The sequence below is a fragment of the Myotis brandtii genome, unplaced genomic scaffold, assembly GCF_000412655.1.
Source record: "Myotis brandtii unplaced genomic scaffold, ASM41265v1 scaffold986, whole genome shotgun sequence".
In the NCBI taxonomy this organism is placed as follows: Eukaryota; Metazoa; Chordata; class Mammalia; order Chiroptera; family Vespertilionidae; genus Myotis; species Myotis brandtii.
In genome coordinates this window covers 2,787,307-2,792,755 of record NW_005372102.1, presented here as the reverse complement: position 1 = coordinate 2,792,755, position 5,449 = coordinate 2,787,307, and the positions used below count along the sequence as shown (strand labels likewise).

General features: G+C 58.2%; 1 pseudogene; it reads right to left on the bottom strand.

Annotated features, from left to right (window-relative positions):
* Positions 1-634: 634 nt before the first annotated feature.
* LOC102254488 lies at positions 635-3,092 on the bottom strand (annotated as a pseudogene).
* Between the last annotated feature and the right edge of the window lie 2,357 nt (positions 3,093-5,449).

The window sequence follows — 5,449 nt, the reverse complement described above, 5'->3', positions numbered from 1 at the left end:
TGCCTGCCTGCCTGCCCTGGGGCTGCCTGGCCACGCCGGGGCAGCAGGGCAGCTGTGCGCAGGATCCCCGTTCACCCTCCAGCCTGGCCCTTGCCTCTTCCCTCCTCGGAGTAAAGATGGGTGCACAGCCTGCAGGCACCCAGAGCAGGCCTTCCCCCGCCAGCATCCGCAGGGATGGTCATCCCGCCAGAGCGGCTCGGCCAGTTCTCAGCCCTCACGGACACAGTGGCAGCGTGGTGCACACGGCGGTTATCCTGTGTGCAGGCAGTGGGCGTGGCCACACCCTGGAGCAGGGCGCCGGGCTCGCCACCCAAGTGTGGAAGCACCCGCGGTGGCCGCACCGGCCGGGCACCCTCATCTGAGTTCACACAGCCTGTTGGTCGTCAGCTCACTGCGAGGTTTTAATTGTAAAGACCACATACACGGAAAACACAGACTTTAAACAATGCAATGAGTTTTTTTTTAAAAATATTTTATTGATTTTTTACAGAGAGGAAGGGAGAGAGGTAGAGAGTTAGAAACATCGATGAGAGAGAAACATCGATCAGCTGCCTCCTGCACATCTCCCACTGGGGATGTGCCCGCAACCCAGGTACATGCCCTTGACCGGAATCGAACCCGGGACCTTTCAGTCCGCAGGCTGACGCTCTATCCACCGAGCCAAACCGGTTTCGGCCAATGCAATGAGTTTTGATGAATGTGGACTTGTAACCCCCAAGCCCAGCTGCAGCATTCCCAGACCCCAGAATGTCACCGTGTCTCCCCCAGACCGGCCACACCCCACCCCAACTGTTGAGGGTCCGGTGTGAGTTCCAGCAAGTCCTGAGCCCGTCGGTGCCGTGAGTCAGGTCCCTGCGCGCTGCTGAGTGAGCCCACAGTAACCACACGCTGCTCCTTATCTCGTGACGGGTGCTGCTTGTTCCCGAGTTTTGCCTGTGACGGACGGTGCATGTCTTTGTGGGCGGTATGTCCATTGCTGAGGGGTGCCTGGAAGTGGGGTGACAGCCACGGTGCTGCTGTGCGTCTAGCTTCCCAAGGCCACGTCTTCCCAGCGACACAGGCACGAGGGTCCCGCTGGGCACTCTGCCAACCCTGGTGCTGCGGTGAGCGTTGGGGCGGGTGCACTGGGCCGTACAGGGTGCAGAGGTGCGTTTCCCTGGCGACATGATGTCAGAGCTCCTTCGGATGTGCTGCCTGCATCTGTTCAAGTCTTCGCCCATTTTTATCGGGTTATTTTTTCTTGTAGGAATCTTCTTCTGTTTTTTGGTCAGGAGAGGGTCCAGGTTATCCTTTATGATCCCAGGATGCGGGTGACGTCGGACAATGTAAGGGACAGCCGTGCAAGGGTGAGCACGGCCTAAGGGGAACCACATACGGGCTCCAGCGAGAGAAAAGGAGACCCCCTGCCCTGAGCACCTCCCCAGCAACGCGCGCAGCTCGCTGGGCTCTGAGGAGCACGTGAGTGTCCGGGACCTGAAGGACCTGGGCCGGTTCTGCCGTCGGTTCTGCAGCCGCGTCTGGGGTCCAGGCCTCGGTCTGGGGGCCCTCGGCACCTGGAGTGGCCAACGCTGCACAGTTTTGCTGCAAGAACTGACTTCTTGCTCTGGACACAAGGCTCTTAGTCTGGTTTCCTTTGGACAAAGACTGATTTACGGACACGAGGACCGAGGGGGAGCGTCCTGTAGCCAAACCGTCAGGAGGGAGGCTGGTCCCCACAGTGCATCCCCCCCGATGCACCGCCTGGCAGGGTCAGAACCCGGACATCTGCCCACCAACCTCTGGCCACAACACTGAGGTGGGACCTGCACCGTCTCCGGCCGTGAGGACTGTCCGCAGATCATTCTGGAAAGAGCTTCCGGAACCTGCCACAGGCGGCATTGCTGATGATAGTGACGTCGGCCATGCCTGTCTCAGGGACCACCTGCCCGTTCTGCACCGTGGCCTCCCGGTGCAGCTAGCTGAGCTGTGGCCCCGCCAGCTGCACACGGAGGGTCACCACTCGCCTCTGTGGCACTCAGCATGGCCACTTCCAGCTCAGCCTTCAGCTCCTCCAGGCCCAGCCTGGAGGGCAGACACAGCCAGGGCACGCAGCCCCGATGGGTGGTACCCGGGCACCAGGTCCATATTGTGCGCCTCCAGCACCGAGTCCTGCATCAGTGCAGGCGGCCCAGGCCGCGCAGGGCAGTGAGCACGCCGGCCTTCTGCAGCTCCGCCTTGGGGTGGCTCACGTGCCTCACGTGCCGGATCATGTCTGAGTGGGCCACGTCTTGCTGGGTGGCCGAGGACTCGATGAGGCTGTGGGGCAGCTGGGACAGGAAGCCAATGGTCCGTGTAGATGACGGTCATGCGGGACAGCAGGGAGCTCACGTGCGCCGTGATGTACGGCTTCGCAAACAGTTGGTCCCGGGGCTGCATGGCGCTGTCACCCGTCAGAGCCTTGATCAGCGTGGTCTTCCCACAGCTGGTGCTACCCCACCAGGAACTCCCGCTGCCTGTGCTGCCTGCCCAGCAGCTGCCTCTTCTGCCGGAGTCTCCAGGGCCTTGTGGATTTGCATCTCCTTTTCTTTCATCAGACGCTGCTGCACCTGCATGAAAGGTTCTCCTGACCCCATGAGGTAGCGAGTCCGTCCAGGTGGGCAAGGTCGTTCTTCATGTCGGACCTGAGGAGGGGGAGCTCGGCCAGGGCCACCTGCAGCTGCACCTCCTTGGTCCGGGCGTTGCAGTGGAGATGTGCAGGACCACCGTGTATGGGTTGAACACCTGCACGCGCCAGGTGGCCTCCAGTTCTTTCTTGGTGGGCATAGACATCCTCTCCACATTCAGAACGACAGCTGTCGCTTCCAACAAGCTTCTAATTTTCTCCGTCAGCTGCTCCAAGCGCCTGTGCCGAAGAGATGAGCTTCATGTTGGGCGTCTTGGTCGGCACCACCATCGTCTCCACCACCGACCAGTTGTCCAGCGTGTGCACCAGCACCTTCGCCTCCGCCACTTGGCCCGGGTCCCCCCTTGACCTCGGGGTGAACCAGGCACACACGCTGGGTCCCTGCCAGCAGCAAGGGCTCCCTCCGCAGCAGTTCCTCAGGAATCTTTAGTTGTAAGATTTTATTTTAAGTCCTCACCCAAGGATATTTTTTTTCCATTGATTTTTAGAGTGGAAGTGAGGGAAGAGGGAGAGAAAGAAAAATATTGAAGAGAGAGAGATACATTGATTGGTTGCCTCCTGCACATGCTCCGATGGCCAGGATCAAACCTACAACCCAGGTACAGCCCTTGACCAAGAATCAAATCCTGCCGAAACCGGTTTGGCTCAGTGGATAGAGCGTCGGCCTGCGGACTGAAAGGTCCCAGGTTTGATGCCGGTCAAGGGCATGTACCTGGGTTGCGGGCACATCCCCAGTGGGAGATGTGCAGGAGGCAGCTGATCGATGTTTCTCTCTCATCGATGTTTCTAACTCTCTATCTCTCTCCCTTCCTCTCTGTAAAAAATCAATAAAATATATTTAAAAAAAAGAAAAAGAATCAAATCCTGAGCTCCTGGTTCATAGGTCAACGCTCAACCAGTGAGCCACACCAGCCGGGCTCAAGTCAGTCTTGAAAGGGAGTGTGAGTCCCTTTTGCAATACTTATTTTCTACTTCTTCAGAGTTATTTTGGCTTTTCTAGTTTCCTTGCATAAATTTTAGAATCAGCTTATCCTATATAATAAAAGCCTAATATGCAAATCGACTGAATGGCAGAACGACCAGTTCCTATAACGCGCACTGACCACCAGGGGGCAGATGATCAATGCAGGAGCTGCCCCCCGTGGTCAGTGTGTTCCCGCAGGGGGAGTGCCGCTCAGCCAGAAGCCAGGTTCACAGCTGGCAAGCGAAGTGGTGGTGGCAGAAGCCTCTCCCACCCCACGGCAGCACTAAGGATGTCCAACTGACGGGGAGCGGGCCTAAGCCGTCAGTCAGACATCCCCCAAGGGCTCCTGGACTGTGAGAGGGCGCGGGCCCGGCTAAGGGACCCCCGCCCCCCACCGAGTGCACAAATTTTATCCACTGGGCCTCTAGTAAAAGTCTATAAAAAGCTAGGATTTTAATTGGGATTACGCTGAATCTATAGATCAGTGTGGGGCTGTAGTCTGTGCAGGTGACCATCACAACAGAAAGGCATTTTTCTCAATTCTGGAGGCCAGACGTCCAAGATCAAGGTGCCTGCGGGCTGGTTCCTGGTGAGGCCCTCTTCCTGGGAGGGAGGGAGAATGCTGGGTAGCAGTCCTGGGGGACCCGGGCCGCACCCTTCTGGCCCGACTTCACCTTCGTCACCTCCAAAGACAGCCACCTGGGCGCGGGGCACAGCCGAGTCCATACAGGCTCTGAAAAACCCTGACACTAAGCCCTCCCAGCTGTGAACTCAGAACCGTCTCCCACATTCAGACCTTTCATCGCGTCGTCCACGCTTGACAGTTCCCAGCGCACATATTCTGTTCACCCGAGTATGTCACCGTCTCTAATGCCACCGCAGACGTAACTGTTAAGTTTAACTTTACAATTTGTTCCCGAATGGTAACGGGGACATAGACTTGTTTTATGCATCTTGTGTCCTTCGACCTTTCTAAGCCCTCGCCTTGTGTCAAAGCTGCTTTTCTTCACCTCCAGAAATTACCGTGTTCTCCTCCCGAATTCTGTTGAAGAATTGCCTTGACGATCTGAATGGTTAGCCCTTTCGTTCCTGACAGAGCCCCCGGGCGGGCGGGGCATTCTGCACGTTTCTGGGCGCTGGAGCGCAGTAGGTGAGCTCTGTGACCTGTACTGACGTCCCCAGCACTGGGCCTCTGCTTGCTTGTCTTGTTGATCAGTCCAGCCAGAAGCTCATCAATCTTAACATTTCAAACACCCGCCTTCGGGGGTCAGGGGTGAATGGACTGGGGGCACGAGGGCCGAAGTGGGGAACCCCTGAGGGGACGGTGGCTGGGACCTGGTGGCAGTGGGGTGGGGCTCATCTTCTGAGAGGGGCTGTCGGGGGTCGGAGTGACTGGAGGGAGGACACCTGCAGCCCAGGCGAGGGCGGGCAGAGGGCAGTCGCTCAGGCAGGTGCACAGGAGAGTGAGCCACGCCAGCGCCACGGGCAACGGACAGATGCAGGTGCAGTGGAGACTCGGGCAATGAACAGCTCTCTCTAGGAATTTGGTGCAAAAGAGGAGCCAGAGGCAACAGGCTGGGAGAGAAGACAGAGGGTTTCCTCAGGACCTGCAGCCCAGGCGAGGGCGGGCAGAGGGCAGTCGCTCAGGCAGGTGCACAGGAGAGTGAGCCACGCCAGCGCCACGGGCAACGGACAGATGCAGGTGCAGTGGAGACTCGGGCAATGAACAGCTCTCTCTAGGAATTTGGTGCAAAAGAGGAGCCAGAGGCAACAGGCTGGGAGAGAAGACAGAGGGTTTCCTCAGGAGAGTGGACGCCACTGGA